At 52.1% G+C, this 16,578-nt stretch overlaps 1 protein-coding gene across 1 annotated transcript in view; it reads left to right on the plus strand.

Annotated features, from left to right (window-relative positions):
- Nucleotides 1–16,578, plus strand: part of TSPAN18 (tetraspanin 18) — a 179,137-nt gene that overhangs the window by 17,540 nt on the left and 145,019 nt on the right. Inside the window, exon 2 of the mRNA XM_032414242.1 lies at nucleotides 14,419–14,497. The gene's annotated coding sequence lies outside the window, so the exon portion shown is untranslated. The remainder of the gene's footprint in view (nucleotides 1–14,418; nucleotides 14,498–16,578) is intronic.

A 16,578-nucleotide genomic window follows, 5' to 3' on the forward strand; every position in this document is an offset into this window, starting at 1 on the left:
TGTTGGGATTTGCATTTGGAACCCATAAGAAAATGCGGCCCTCTGGGACTCCCAACCTCTGTCAGAGAGAAGAGCTTTGCAAGTGATGGGTGAGTTAGAAAGGACCGAGGTCCTGGTCATGCTGGGGTACAGTTCTGTGTCTAAATTTACCATCTTGGTGACTTTGGGTGTTATTTAGTCTCTCTAAATAGCCTCAGTTTACCCATTGGTAAAGTGGGAAGAGTCACACCCACATCCAAGGACTGTTTCGGGGTTAGGACAAGACCAGGGTTTGAAAATGCACTGCCTGCCTGGTGGCTCTGGATGTCTGCAGAGCTGCATCTGCCCACTCCCCCAGCCAGTCTGGGGCTGCCCCCCTCCTGCTGCTGGGGGAGGAGACGTGGTGGATTTGAGGTGTGGCCACAGTGTTCCCTTTGCTAATGTTGGGGTGGGAGATGGGAAACCCGTTCTCTGGGGCCCCTGCAGTGCCCTCCTCCCTGGCCCAGCCTGTGCACCGGTGCCCCCCTCGCTTGGGAGGGCAGGTGCCTTCCTCTGGCCGGTCAGGGCCAAGTGTGCGGGCGAGCTGAGGACCACGGCAAGTTCTGCCAGTCTGGTGCTGGGCATTCCGGGACAGGCAGGCACCTGCTTTGCCTCGTGGGGCGGCTGGTGCCGGGGACGTGCTATCTTCTCTCCCTGCTCCTTCCTTCTCCGTCTGCTGGCAGCAGCTAGGGCGGCCCGGCCTCATGGGGCATGGCTCTCTGGGATGCAGTGCTTCCAGGCGCATCTCCCGGGGGGATCTCTGCTGCCTTCCAGAGGTCCCCAGGGCAGGGGGGTGTCCTAGAGGTCCCCGGGGCAGGGAGGTGTATGAACCTAGGGACCTGCACTCTCCTGGCTTCAGTAGCCCTATCTGGAAGATGGGGGTTAACCAAACCTGGCTCATCCCTGGGGCTCAAGAATCCTGGCTGTGGTTGTGCATCTTATTGGGGCTGTTATTCCAGGCCATGAGAAAGCACCGAGTGGGCCATTTGGGGTTGACGCTGGTGTAAAGGATGTGGTTTGAAATGGCCTCTTTGTCTCAGAGCAATCTGTTTTGATTTATTCAACTGTGGGAATTTGAAAATGGCCCAAATGTTTTCCCTCTTGTTCTCTTTCTCCAGCACGCCAATTTCCTTGTAGTTGCGCACCCCCCAATCCGTCTTGCTCACTCATCCACGCTCACACTCGTTCACACTCATCTTTTCACACCCAGTTAAAGGGCAGGTGGGACTAAATATGGCTCGAATGTTTTCCCTCTACCTTAGAGGCTCCCGCTTTCTCAACTGTGTACGCTCATTCTCACACCCAGACTCCCCCGGCTCCATGTTCCTCTCTCACTCTCCCTCACCCCCTCACCTCCTCACCCCCTCACCCCGAGCATCAGCAGAGCCACAGAGCCACGAGGGCAGGAGACCTGGTTCTCGCTCCGCCTCTCGTACCAACCGGTTTCATGGCTGTGTGATGTGGGCCAAGTCGCTCAACCTCTCTGGGCCTTAGTTTCCTGCTTCCCTGCAGAGGCAAAGCTTTCAGTTTATGCTTAGAGAGATCATCATTTTCTTATGCGTTATCTCAGATGTTCTGAGATAAGGTTCCTTCTGCATCTTAAATTCCCTGACTGCGCCGTTGAGTGGATTCAGTCTCATTCCACAGCCCGTGTGCTGACCTAAAATTACTCTGTAGCCTTTTCCTGGTACTGAGGAGACTTCATTTTATTTTGAGCTAGGAATTCACACAAGGTCAGGAGAAAATAGAAAGTTCAAGAGGATGATTCACTCTTGACTTAAGGGAGACATAATGTCGTGGCATCTCGCTTGGACTTGTTCCTTTTACTTCCTCCAGATGTCCTCAGCAGAGGTGACTGGGGAAACGGGGGGGGCGGTGGTCAGTTTGGCACTGCTAATTGGGGAGGGGTGGTGGGATCAGGGCAGAGACCCTCTGTTTCCTGCACTCAACCCACCAGAAGGATCTACTTCATTCTGTGGCCCCCTGCACCCTGCCCCAGGCTCCATGGACAAAGAGAGCTAGGATTCATGGAGAATATACACATGGCATACACTGTCCTGCCGAATCCTTGCAATAGGCCTACAGGTCAAGCGCGAATGTTGTTCCCATTTTAGGGATAGTGAAACTGGGGTACGATGAGGCAGGTGTCACAGGGTGTATCGGACAGACCCACAGACCTGGGTCTTCAACTGGACAGTGGTCTGAGCTAAGCTTTGATCACCAAACCGTGCTGTCCTGAGTGGCCTAATGGTGCCAAGGTGGCGTGGGAAGATGAGATTTCAGGACAGAGTCTGCGTTTTAATCCTGCTCTGCTACAGATTCATTCTTTGTACCTTGGGCAAGTCCCTTACCCTCTCTGGGCCTCAGTCACCCATTCTAAAATAGAAGTGAGGGACCAGTTGGTCCCCAAGTCCCCATTCAGCATGGTATTCTGTGGCTTTCTGGGGCAGGATATTTCAGGCAGTGATTAAGAGTCAGGGTGCTGTGCTTAAACCCTGCCTTAGGAGCTTGTGGCCTTAGGCAGGTTATCCACCTTCTCTGATGCTCAGGTTCTCCATGTGCACAATGGAGAGAAGATCAACACCTACTACAAGAGGTTGCTGTGAGGATGGAGGGGTAAAGCACCTGGGACAATGCCAGGGTCCCTGTTTGTGCCAGCTCTTATTGTGGATTTAGGATCTGTCTTGGCAGACCCTTTGGCTTGGGATGGGGGCTTGTTACCTGGCATGGAGAGTCCCCCGTTCTGGAGTTGGAGACATTCTATCCCCAAATTATGTTATCCATGGCCTCTGCCATGACGCCTAATTTGGCCACCAGAAAGCCTTGGGGTTTCTTGACCAAGGTACCATCTTGGGCATTACAGACACTAAAGTGAGAAGGACCTGGGATTATTTCGTCTAGTGGCATTCAACTTATTTGTAGCCATAGAACTCAAAGAAAGTTCAACACGGAGCCTCCAAGAGATCACTCAAAATGGAGCTGCCCCGTTGGGAGCGGCCACTGGGGGCTGCTCCGCCCCCCTCTCACCTCCTCCCTCCAGTTTGATAGCTTCTGAGGCCCTGGGAAACCCCATTTTGAGAATCACAGGCCATTAAGTGGTTGATAATGACACTGAAACCCCGAAAGGGGCAGTAACGCATCCAGGAATCAGAAGCATGCACGTCTGCTAAATTATTTTCATTAGCGGGATCATTTTCTGTCTTTGTAAGAGAGCCCGCCTGTGTCTCTTTTGTCCATCCATCTTAATTAATCACCTAGAGACACATCTTTCAATATTGACACTGACTAAGCAGCTGACATTTCTGAACTATTCTGTCCCCACCCTTCCTCACAAGCCATAGGTAAAGACTGGACGGGTATTTATTGCTAAATCAAGGAAAATGGGGCTTTTTATTTGGGAGCCTTTGAAACACAGTATTTACCCAAATAATCCTGCCTGAGTGGCAGGTGTTTGGAAACGTAGGGAAATGTGTTTGACCCGAATAAATAAAGAAAGAGTGACCAGCATGAATCGGTGGTCTGTAGGGGCTCTCAAGAGTCTTATTTAAATGAAGCATCTCTCCCCACTCCCTACATACCCCCTTTTGCAGCCCCCCACCCCCAACTGGGTCTTCAGAGATCACATGGTATTCCTCCCTCAAAACCTAATTTCCACACGGACTTAGCCAGCAGTGACCTGCCACGTGGAGAGCTTTAGTGAGCATCAACAGGCATGGGTTCCTGGTGTGGGCTTCACGCCTCCCAAATGTAAAACACCCCGGCAGCGAAAGCAAAATGGATGCTGGCCAAACATTCGGGGCATCGGAGCACGATGGGTCCCCCTGCCCATTTTCAAGGTGAGGTGACATGGCCCAGGGAGGCTTGGTGACTTGCCCAACGTCATGCGATGACTTAGAAGCGGAGTCCGTGGCCTCTAGGGCTCCTGGAGGTCCTTCCCAACACCCCGAAGCCCCTCTTTGCTGAAGCCTGGCTGCCCTTCATTTTATGATCTAGGTAATGAAGCCGTTCTGTAGTCCCTGCGTGGGTGAAGAGAGGGGTGGAAGGACCTGTTCATTAGCGGCCAGCTGTCCGGGTGCAGAAACTGGTTTAGTTAAAGGTGATGCTATCAGAGCAGGTAGAGAGGCCCAGGGCCCATCGTGTCCCCTCCCAGGGTGATGGGAGGCCCAAGCACAGGGAAGACCGGTTCCCAGCCCGCAAGTGTGGGGGAGACACATGTGAATTCAATTCAAGGCTGGCGAGGCTTGCGCCTGGCTTCCCAGCACGCTGTGAGCTCTGGGAGTGGGTGGGAACACCGTTTTCTCCAGACCTGACCCCGGCCGCCTGGCAGATGTGTTTATTTCTTCCTTTTCCACTTGGGAGGCAGAAGTCTGGCAGGGTGGTTAAACAGGCAGCCCCTGGGGCCAGGCTGCCTGGGGTTTAGATCCAGCTCTGATGGCCTACACCTGGGACCTGAGGCTACCTTCTTGGGTTTCCACCTTCTTATCTGTAGAATGGGGTAGTAATAGTCCCTTTCTCCTAGGGTAGTGGGGAGGCCTTAGTGAGATAATCCACACAGAGTGCTTCGAGCCATGCCCAATAGATGGGATAGGCAAGCAATTTGTATTAGCTATTGATTGGGTAATCTTAGATGAATGTGTGTGACTCCATTTTAAAAATGAGGTTTAGCACTTTTTTTCTGATTATGAAACTCACTGGCATACCTATGCCCACTACCAAAAGATACCCATGGGTAACATTTTGCTATATTTCTTTCCATTTTTTCCCCTGTGCAGTGTGTGTGTGTAATCGGGCATGCACTGCCAAAGTATAATTTTCTAAAAATTAGAAATCCTATAAGATCTCATCCAAATCTGCAATGAACATGGGTCAAAGATTGATTTGACTCATGAATGAGGGAGCCAGTAAGATGGTGAAGCCGGTTCTCCAGAGAATCAGACAAATGGCAGTTACATAAACATTGGAGCAATAATACTGGAATAAGGTGGCTGGGTTGGATATAATTTGGCGAATCCCTATAGAGCAATAAAATCATAACCTTTGTGGCTATTTTCTCTACCAGACCCAAAAAATCTACTCCAAGTTCACAAGTAACTTCACATGAGTTGAAGTTACATTTCTCTAGAATCCTCTACTGACGATAATTAAAGAATCTGTAGGTGGGCCCCCTAAACAATATTCCATGATGATGTTGGAAAGACAGGCCTCTCCTTGCCTGGTTTCCAACTTTTGCATCATTTGTGTTAACAATATCTGTATCTTCACGCATCTTGCCTTCTGCACCTGCTACAACATCACATCTACTTTCAAAGGAAAGTTTTGAGGAAGGACAGGAATTCCCCCAAAAGATGTGATCTGCCCTTGGGCCCAGCTGGTGGAGGCCCCCTCCACCTCATGGTCCCAGGACAGCTGCTCTTGCCCCCTCCTTCACCCCGTTTTCTTGGATTCATCCCCATTTCTCTCTCTCTCTCCATCTAGACTGAGTTTCTTGAGAACAGGGATTTGCTGAGTTTACTGTCTTCCTGCTCCTTCTCGTTTAAGCACCTGCTATGTGGGGCATGGAGATTCTCTGGGGATGCTTGCTGAATGCGTGAATGTGGATGGTAAGAGGCCTGGCCTGTGTCACTGATGAGAGACAAATGTGCCCTTGGCACTCTTGTCGGGCTCGGCTGGGATTCTTCTGGAAGAACCCAATGCCCAAGCGGTGTCACAGCCTTTTCTCCACCCTTATCCCTGATTCTGTCAAATAATTGTGTTTAGAAGGCCTTCCACATGCAGTCTAGAAAACCATCTTGGCTCTTCTCTATAGGACTCCCATGACTGAGTTCCTAGCTTTCTTTCCTAATCAAAGTCTTCAAGGGGTAAAAAGTTCTTGGCCACCTCAAGCTGGGGAGGGAGAGGTGTGCCTGGGATTAATCTCCACACTATGAATTTTAAACTGCCCTTGTTCCACGTGTTGGGAAAACCTATCAAAATGCTAATGGCTCTGCTGTCTTACCTCCCAGAAGACCCTTCTCTGCATTAGAATATATTTACATAGACTTGAGTGGGGGAAGAATTGCAGAGACATGGGGTGCCCTTCCACCCCCCAAGCCTGGAGGGCTATAAAGTCTGAATGACAAGCCCCAGAGCCCCAGGTTTTGGAAGGAAGCTGCGGTGGGTTGTGGGATTGGCCCCTTCACTCAGCTCCGGTTACGAGTTCTCAGCTTCTGGCTTCCTTGCTAGCTGCAGGGTGGCCAGTTTGGAAACATCTCTATTACTGTCATGTGGCTTTTTCAAACTGCTCCTCTCTGAGGCAGAACATCCTTGGACAGGCCCTCCTGGATGCGTAAGACCACACGGTGGGTCCACATAGAGTTCAAGGTCTGGAACACATTGAGACACAACTCACAGCAAAGTCAACTTCAGCCTTAAGACAGTCTGCCATTCTTGAACTGTGTGCTAGGAGCACTGGGCTGTTGTTGACATCTTTGAAAGCCCAGGTATCTTTGTTCAAGTAGCCAATGGCTTGAGAGCCTCTCAGATGCATCCTCTAGAGGACGGGCACGATGGGGACAGCCCAGTGCAGGCTGGACTCAGCAAAGGGGCTCCGGGGACTTTGGGCGCAGGCAAAATCGTGGGCTGTCATCCTCTCTTGGCCCAGTTTGGCTCTGTGACTGCAGACAAGTGGCTGGACCTCTCTCAGTATCAGCTCCTTCCTTTGCTGGGGAGGAGGAGGGCACTGGCCACTTGGTGGAAGAGTTAGAGAGTTCACTTCTTGCCTTTTTTGTTCATGCAGGTGGCACAGTGGAGCTGAGTGGGGTGGTGGGCCAAGCTCTCCCATCAGAGATAGGTCCCTTAAACCATCAGGTTTATCCAGGTCTGGGATGTTGGGCACTCGCCTGGCAGGTGTTCTGGGGACCCCTCATGAGAATGAGTGAGCCTTCTTGGGCAGACATGGTTGCTAGAATCACTTATGCTTTCTGTTTTTCCTTTTCCATGAGCGGTGCACCCATGTTTACTTACATAAAGCTGCTGTGGCTCAGGCTCACTTTCCCCATCTGAGAAATGGGAAGAGTGTAGGAGGAAGAGCAAAGATCAAAAGGAAAAAAAAAGCTCCAGGGCATGGACAGCCCTTGTCCTTGCCTCCTTCCAGTGACAAGAAAATGCTTCCAAATAGGACAAAGAGGGGGCAAGTGCAGGGCTAGGCCCCCTGGAGACAAGGGGTCTCAGGCTCCTAGAGGCCATGCGTTCTTCACGCTCAGCTGAGCATCATGGAGGCACCTGTCTCCCACGGGGGCTACCGGGGAAGGCACAAGAGACCCTGGCTCGCCCGTCTTCAGGAACCCCCAGACATGATGGGAACATGGGGACAGGGGAGATGATGATTACTAGTGACGGCTGCATGGAGAAATAAGCAGCTTCACGTGTTAATTATGCCCTCTTCCCTGGTCCTACCACCATCCCCAAGCTACCCAGGGCTAATGGGCTCAGACTGACTCAGATTCCTTACCAGCTGGGTGGACCCTCCAGAGACCCTGCTCACGGTGCCAAGCACCTTCTGCACTGTGCCCGGTTCCATGGAGGGAGTGGTCCTCTACACCCCAAGCTAAATAAATGAATGAATGAATGAATGAATGAATAAGTAAATAAACAAACAAACAAAAAAACCCAGTCTTTCTGAGGATGTCAGGGCTCCCACCTCAGCCCACTGTGACCCTGGGGCACACTTAGCAGGCCCGTTCTGGGACTCATTATGGGAACAGAAGGTGATGGGGCTGAATGACAGGGCGGGCAGCGCAGAGAAACACTCTCCCTCCCGCCGCGAGTCAAGGGCAGGTGGAGGGAGGTAGAGACCTAGGCAAAGCATGTTGAGGCTGGCGGCCTCATTAAGGGCTGCGGGCCCGTGGGGGGGTGGGGGTGATCGTTGTTGAGTCACAGAACCCAGCAGCAACTCATCCCGAACATGTCTTGGCTCCTCTTCCTCTCCCCCACCCCCACACCACCCCCCTGCATGGCCAGCTTAAAATAGAGCCAAACAAAGCCCTGGCTTTGCTTCGGGGCCATAAACTGCAGCCCTTTTATCTGTCAACAGGCAATGCATCTGGCTGGCAGTGGCCCAGCCTGGCATCGTGTGGGGAGAGGGGCCAAGGCTGAGCTGGCCTCCAGGCTCCTGCTGAGGATGCTGCCCCTTCTTGGGGCACATGACCAAGAGTCTTTGTGGTCATGGGGCCCAGAAGGATGGCTGTTCCACCTAGGAGCCAGGTAGAGATGTAGGGTGGCTGACATGGGGGGGCAGGCAGAGAGAGGCGGAGGCTGGGGAAGGAGGGGAGAGAGAGAGAGAGAGGCAGAGAGACAGAGACAGCGACTGAGGGGAGCGTACAGCTCAGGAGAGAGGCATTGAGGGCAGGAGGTAACTAGAAAAAGACTTATCACTGGGCTGATCACCTTCCTCCCTCCCTCCCTTCTGTCCTTGCTGCCTCTTCCAGGAAGACATCCCTTTCACCTCCCCTAGAATCCTACTGACTTGGGGTTCTAGGCCATCAACTCTAAATCAGTGATCTTCAACATCATGTGGGAGCATGATGTATAAAATATGAGCAAGTCCGGCTGTCGTGAGCTAAGTGTTAGGGTGTGTATGATGTGTAGACTCCATCTGTTCTTTGTGCGGACCCCCGAGGGAGAGAGGGAAGGGTCTGGAGAGTATAACTTGGAACCACTGATCATGGCTACTACCCCTTTCACGGAAAGTGGCCGCAGATTCTGTTTTATGTAATTCCTGTGACCTCTATTGATCAAGTGCTTGCTAGTGCCGGGCCCCGTGCGAACCCCTTACAGCCCGTGAGCACCTCTGACCCCCAGCTCAGGCCAGTGGGGTGGGACTCTGATTGTCCACACTTCGCAGGTGAATAACCTGAGGTTTAGAGAGATAAGGAGCTTTGCCAAGGTCACACAGGTGGCAAGTGGCATAGCTGAGATGCAAACCCAGGCCTGTGGGCCATGAAAACCTGGTCTGTGGCCCACCCTTCAGTGCCGAGGGCTCCCCACCTACCGCCTGCCCCGCCCCACGCTGCAGACAGACAGCAGGCTCTAGAGGTCAATTTGTTCTTCCAGGAGCCCTCTCACAGGTAACCATCCAAAGGGTGCCCTGCTGTCCACGTAGCCTGGCCCCTTGGCCATTTTAGGGTCTCCCAAATGGTATCTTTGCAAGGGAGCATGGCACCCCCATCAGCCATCCGTCTGCTCCAGACCAAGCAGTTGACCTATCGCAAACCTGTCCCACGGCTGGCAAACCACCTGCCCCACCGGCTGGGGCTGGACTCAGACACAGGGAAACTTCGATCTCTGTGTAGCACTGGTCTTCACCACCTGGATCAAGACCAAGGCAAGACATAACTCTGACCGCTCCTTCCTGAGGTCTCGACTTGTGGGTCCACTGCTAGAGCAGTGGGGTGAGATGGGGCGGAACTGGGGGCTGCCGGCGTTCGGCTGAGTGGTCTCTGCGCAGATCCATAAACTCTAGAGGGAGAAAGCAGGGCACTGCCTGTAACTGCAAGAGGCTCAGCCCCCTGGGGTCCAGAGAAAATTATACAAGTGGTTGAGTCATTTATTCCCTCTCTCCTGACATTAACCTAGTTCTGTCTTCCCACTGTTCATTTCACCCATCCTCTTGGAGATCTGTTCCCCTTCCACCTGGCCGTCTATCCATCCCGGCCTTCATCTGTCCCTGCTATCATCCATCCCTCCATGCATGCATGCATCCGTCCATGCATGTATCCATCTATCCATCCATGTTGCATCCATGCATTCCCACATCCATTCATTTCTGCATGCATGCATCTTTGCGTGCATATATCCATCCATCCATCCATTCATCCTTCCATCGCTTCTGTTATTCATCCATCCCTGCAACCAACTATAACCCATTTCCTCCCTCCCACCATTCAGGCTCTTTTATAGATCCAGTCTCTCCTCCTCCATCCATCCATGTATCCTAGCAGCAATCCATCCATCCAGCTTTATTTGCTGAGTCAGGAACTGAGACCACAGAGGAAGTAAGAGACCATCCCTATCCTGGAGGAACTCATAGTCTGGTAGATGAGAAAAATCAACGGAACAGAACACATACTGTGCTGTGATGCTGACTTGACTACCTATACACACAAATTGTTATTGGAGCCCAGAGAACAGTGACTAATCGTGCCTGTGGAGGTCTGGGGAGGTTTCTCAGAGGAGATATTGAAGGAAGGTTTTGAAGGATGAGTAGGAGTTTGCTGGGTGTTTTGGAGAGTGGGAGGGGAGGTAGAGTTCAGGGTTAGGAAAGGAAGAAGGGACTGCCAGGCAGAGTGAGCAGCACAGTGGGACGTGTGGGTCCCAGTGAGTTCAGTCTGACAGTGGGGTCTGTGCATATTGTGAGGACCCTAAAGGCCTGGAAAAGATAAGTGGAGCTCAGATGATCAAAAGCCTGTGTATAGGCAAAGGGAAGCCAGGGGACCCACTGAAGCAAGAGAGAGACACATCTATGGGCTCAGTCTGACAGCAAACAAGAGGGCAGTTTGGAGGGAACAAGGCCGCAGGCTAGTGGACCGGCCAGGAGCCCATTTGCAGCAAGCTGACAGGCAATGGTAAAGCTTAGCCCGGGCAGGGACAGGCAGGGGCCACGGAGGAGGAGGGTCACGGGTGACTTGGGACATGTGGGATGGTGGAGAAATAATGGCTGGGAAACCAGAGAGGAGTCTGTGATCTGGGTGCATCACATAGGGTGCTGTGTTTGTAAAGACTCAGGAGGCTGTGTCCTCAAGGTGCGCGCACCGCTGTGTACATGTGATCCGTCTCGGTTTAAAACTAGAGCGGGTTGGGCGCCTGGGTGGCTCAGTTGGTTAAGCGACTGCCTTCGGCTCAGGTCATGATCCTGGAGTCCCGGGATCGAGTCCCACATTGGGCTCCCTGCTTGGCAGGGAGTCTGCTTCTCCCTCTGACCCTCCTCCCTCTCATGCTCTCTCTCTCTCATTCTCTCTCTCTCTCAAATAAATAAATAAAATCTTTAAAAAAAAAAAAAAAAAAAACTAGAGCGGGAAACATCAACCTAGAGATTCAAGGCTCTCGGCTGGGTCTCATCCAGGACACTGAAGTACCTCTCAGGATTTTTCTTACAAATTGAGGACTGGTTGCCCACACACAGAGCAGCTTTGCTTTGTTCGGAAGGAAGAAGAAGAAAAAGAAGATCCAAGTTTTGGGCTAGACCTTAGACAACAGGAGAACTTGGCTCCTAGTCATCATGCTCCCTGCCCTTGATTGAGCGCTTCCTCTATTTCATGGATTTTAAGGCACCCCTTATTTTATTTCTTCTATTTTAAGGTCTTCGAAACCAGGATGCATCATACACAAAGTGTCGTGTCATAATTAACTAAGCAAGGCAGTCAAATAATGGTGCTGTTATAACCCCAGGAGTCTTAATTCAAGAAACAGGGCGGTGTGTGTCAGACTCTCCAGGGACCCGTCTGTCCCTTTTTCATGTGATCCTTACAACATCATATGAGCTATCAGCTGTTGTTAGTGGTTTCCCAGATGAGAAGTTGAGGCCTGAAGCAGGGAGGTCACATGCTCACAGTGACAGAGCTACTCAGAGGCGGACTCAGGATCTCAAGGCATCTTTGTTCAAGGCAAGAGCGAGCCTGGGGCTGGGAGGGTGGTGGCTTTTCCTTCCCACAGCCGGAGACAACCCGGTCAATGGTGAGCACCATCTCCCAGCCCGCCATCTTCCGATGCAGCCTCTTGTTTACCCAGACCTTTCCCCCTCTTGGCCCTAAACCCTGGGATTCTTTTCCCACTCCCAGGAGGGCTCCTGCCCTGACATCTGTGGTGACCCCCCTCTCCCCCTCCGCGGAGAGGAGAGGGATGGAATGAGATCTCAGGGGAAGGAGGAAGAAATTCTGAGCCCAGCTGGTTTCCCTCACATAATGCAGATTTGCTTAAATGGGAATTAGGATTAGTGCTGGATTTTGCCTTTCCTGGCAGACTGGTAATAAACTAATCTCCTCTTGGGCTGCAGCAAGGCAGAATTCCATCGAAGACGGCAGACAGCTTCAGGCTCAGGAGTGCAAAGCCTGGAAAGTAATTTTATTATTGACAGGCCCGGCCCACACCGCCTGACACACAGCCGGCGGCTCCTTCCCGCCTTTAATTTCGTTAATGTGTGACATTCACCCAGGCTGCATGGCTGATGGGCGCACTTGACATTAATACGTGGTCCTCGTGGTCCCCAGAGCTCATAAAAGCTCATTATCCGTTCCGAGCCCGTAAATGTAGTTCCTGGCTCAGGTGGGCCCGAGTTCCTCAGACATGTCCCCAGGCAGCAGAGCGGTGGCCATCTTATAGGAGCCAAGAAATAAATGCCTCCCTTTGTCCAGGGGACTTGGCCTTCCAGGCTACTGGAAGGTGACCAGAAAGACAGCTCAGCAGGCAGGAGCCTGCCCAGAGCCCTGGGCGCAAATTTACATCCAAGAAAATGGGGCTCCTTGTGTCCTGCCCTTTGGGGAGGAATTGATCCACTGTTTGAGGAAAGGGGTTTGTCAGAAGCTAGCCAAATGTGGAATGTGCAGAGCCCCTGGCCCGCAATCCCACTTCCAGGCATCCGGGCCGTGGACTTGCTCGAACATTCCCACACGGCGATGTAAGCGGGAAGGGGATGGTGGCAACAAGGTTGTAACAGGTGGGAAGGGAAATATCCCACATATCTAAGGTGGGATATCTAAATAAATGATGGTCCACACCTACGAGGAGGCAGAAGACTCAGGAAGATCTATATAGTCTCAGATCCATGGGTAGACATGATAGCAACTGCTAGCTGGGGAGGCAGAACGTGTGTGGTAAGATCCCATTTGTGTAAAGAGTTGCACCATCTCCATGGGGGCCGACACAGGCACATGCTCACACACACACACACACACACACACACACACACACATATACACACATAAGTGGTTACATGGAATAAAGCCTAGAGGGTCATGTTACAAAGATATTGCAGTGGTTCTATGAAATGTGATGAATGGATAAGGAAGAACGTTCACTTTTGTACAATCAAAGTTATATACATATATCTCCATATCCCTATCCATAGGTGTGTGTCTTTGTCTACGGATGGATATGAATGTGTGTGTGTGTATATATATATGTGTGTATATATATATATATATATAGAGAGAGAGAGAGAGAGAATTCCTTTGATTGTAGCCTTGGTCTGCTCCATGATACGTGAGCTTCCTTGGGTCGACTCTGCCTGGGTGAACTTCGGAGGCAAAGATAGCCAACTGGGGTCCTGTCCTCTGGCCAAGCCCTGGTCCCCATCGAGTCCTGAGGAACTCTTCTATGCGCAGCGTGCATTGAGCTAGGATCCGTAGAGCAGACCTGGAGCTCATTGCTCTCCTGCCCTGTGGACATGGTACGGGCGCCAGGTTTGACCTCCCACGGACCTGACTTCCAGTCCCAGCTCTGCCCCATTTCGCCATGACGACCTTGGGCAAGTTATTTAATTCCTCTGGGTTTGTGGCCCTCATCCCCAAAGCGGGGATACCGTCTCATGGGATTGTCGACATCATCATCTGAGACAACGTGAAACTCGACCGGTCCTGGAGGGCGGGAGTCTGGGAGATTTGGGGGTCAGGGGACTCGGCTATCCTATCTGTGCTGTCAGCTTCGCTCTTTTGTTCCTCAGCCGTGCATGTGAACAAGCCGGTCCCCCAGGGCTGGCCTCAGCCTTGGCTGGCAGGTATGTGGCCTGGACATGGCGAATTTGATCCTTCTCCTGTGACCCGGGGGCTCTCCGTCAAACTGACAGAGAGGAAGTTGGGGGGAGAGGTTGGACTTCTGGCCCCTGCACTCTGGGGCTGAGTTGCTTCTTTCACTACCAAAGACCTAGCCTCTTCTTATTTATCTCTTCATGGATACCAGATCTGGAAAGTGTTGATCTGCCCCCAAAGCCTGCATTCATTAAGCAATGATTAATTCTCCTTCACAGTTTCACCATTACTCAGAAAGGCTTTTTTCCACCTGAGGAGAATGGAGTTTCCGCGATGAGTTGGTAATATTCTAGCCAGAAGCAAAGAAATGTGATGTGATATTGTGATTAGCATGCGTGATGTCATCACGTGCACACCGGACAGGCTCCTGGGTATTTTGGAAGACTGAAAGTATGTGCCAGTCCGTAGGCTCTGGGGACGCCATCCCGGAATGGGAGGTGGGGCTGGGTGCTTAGTTCTTTCTGTCTTTCTGGCCGAGACTGTCCCGTCTGGCTTCTGCACCTGCAGAGACATAAGAAGAGAGAAGGAACCTAGGGGGTCTGAACTGAGGTGGCCCCCAGCAGCCACATGCCCCACTGGCTGTTGCCTTTTTAAAATTTACACCTCTCTCTTCTCCTTCTAGAGTTGATCCTGAAGCCATCAGAAAGCCACCTCAAGAGAATCCTCACTCTCCTGGAAGGAACAGACGCCAGTTGAAAGAGGTATGATTTGGCCACAGGGCAACATGGCGGCATCTTATTCAAATAAGAGTCTGATCTTCTCTCCTTTTCTCTTTCCACTCAACAAACCCTCTCCTGCCAACTGAGAGAGCTTTCAGCTGGTGCTGGAGTGCAGGGCAAGCAAAGGGCAGCTTCCCTCTTGTCCCCACCCCAGACATTTGTTCAGGGTTGGGGAGCACAGCTGAGGCGTGAGGAGAGAGAGGCTGGTGCCAAGGTAGGGTCTCACTGGGGCTGGCGGCTGCCCCATGAGTGGGCTGCCCGTCATGGTTGCTCCTCGGGGTTGGTCCAGGAAGTGAGGGTTGAAGCACGGGAGGCAGTGAGCCCTCCCAGGGAAGGCAGAGCTCTTCCCCACTCCCTCCTCCCACACCCTCCATAGTCTTAGGATTGTGAGAAGAAAAGACCTTTCTAGAATGACACCCCCACCCTCTACCTCAGGACTCTCTTTTGGATACAGTTCACATTCCAGGATGGAAATGAGAATGGAAAAGTCTTGGTTTGCTTCTTGGGTTCTGGAAGCTTCTTGGGCTGCCCACAATCCCAGGACTGGTGATGGGCTGCGTGGCCTCATGGAAGGTTCCTGAATGAAGAGCCAGGACATCTGTCCTCTGGCCCAGGTGCCTCAAGGGTCCTTAGAAGCCATTTCTCTCATGGGGCCTCGTTTTCTTACCAGTAGAATGGGCAACAGTGACTTGAATCTCTGTCCCAGGCCTCATGGCTCAGTTTCTGAGGTTCCCAGCCCCAGGCTGAACCAGAGGAAGTGATGGGTGTGGTGATGCAGCAGGGAAGCAGAGGAGGGGTGGGGGCTTGGGGAAGACTGTGGAGATTTGAGTGCCAGTCTTGGCCAAAGGATGCCTCAGAGCCTTGGTGAAAAGACCACAGAGTCTGAGAGGTAGATGGACTGAGTTTGAGGCCTGGCTGCTGGGAAGCATCGCATCAACCAACACTGAGGGCCTCTGCATGCCAGGTGCTGTTCTAGGCACAAGCCCTACACCATCCATTCAGTCCTCTTAACGGCCCTGTGGTCTTGGCACTAAAATCACCTCCATCTTAGAGAGGAGAGAACCAGGCCTCAGAGAAGTCAAGTGACTTGCTCAAGGTCATACAGCTGTGAGTGGGGTATGGTGGAGATTTGAAGCCCTGTCTGAACGACCCTACAATTCTTGTGTATTTTCCTTTGAGTGACTCTGTGACTTGAATCTTAAGGTTAACAAAATCCTGTAAGCCAGATCACTTCTTGAAATCACATTGTTTGAAAGGACATAAAAATGATTTGTTTCCTTATCCTAGATTTTTGGCTTTGAACCTTTGGGCTCATTGTGACATCTCTGCAGGTCTTGGTTTTCTGATCTCTAAAATGGGAGCATAGCGCTACCCATGGGGTTGTTTTTGGGAGAAGATGAGATGAGGGTGGTACAGACACCCCCCCACCTTCCCACCCCAAGACTGCTTCTAGAAGCGCGGATTGATGGGGTGTGCACACTGTGGGGTGCTGCCCCCAGCCGTGGGATGGCATTTGCGGTTCCAGTTGCCTCTGGCGCCGTGGTTGGGAGGCACCGGGTCACTTTCCCAGTCACCGATCTGATACCCCCCCGGCCTCTGGGCTCATCCTTTCACTTTTGGAGTGTGCCGCCAGCCAGCCGGGATGTTTCAGGCTGGAATCCAAGGCACGGTGGCTGGCTCCCAGACGCAGATAACGCAGGGCCAGGCTGGGCCCCGGGTCCCCTGTGTCATGCGGCTCATCCTGCCCTGCTGGCTGCCTGGGCCAGAATCTCAACCGTCAGCCTCCTGGCAGCCCACCCTGCTCCCCCCAGGAAGCCGCTGCCTTATCGCAGAGCCAGGATCCCGCACGCTTTTCTTAATCAGGAGAAGGCGCTGAAGCGAGTCGGGAAAAGCTTAACTTCCCCAGGACTTCTCTGCTAGGGATGTTTCTCCATCAGGGGAAGCCATTAGCCTCGGTATATGAGAGGCAGGAATCTCTTTAAGTACACAGAAAAGCAGCAAGGGTGCTTTTGTTCTTGGTTTACCTTCAGGAAGGTTGCAGGGGAGCAAAGCGAGTCAGCCTC

This window comes from Phoca vitulina, unplaced genomic scaffold (genome assembly GCF_004348235.1).
Source record: "Phoca vitulina isolate PV1807 unplaced genomic scaffold, GSC_HSeal_1.0 scaffold16, whole genome shotgun sequence".
Taxonomy (NCBI): Eukaryota; Metazoa; Chordata; class Mammalia; order Carnivora; family Phocidae; genus Phoca; species Phoca vitulina.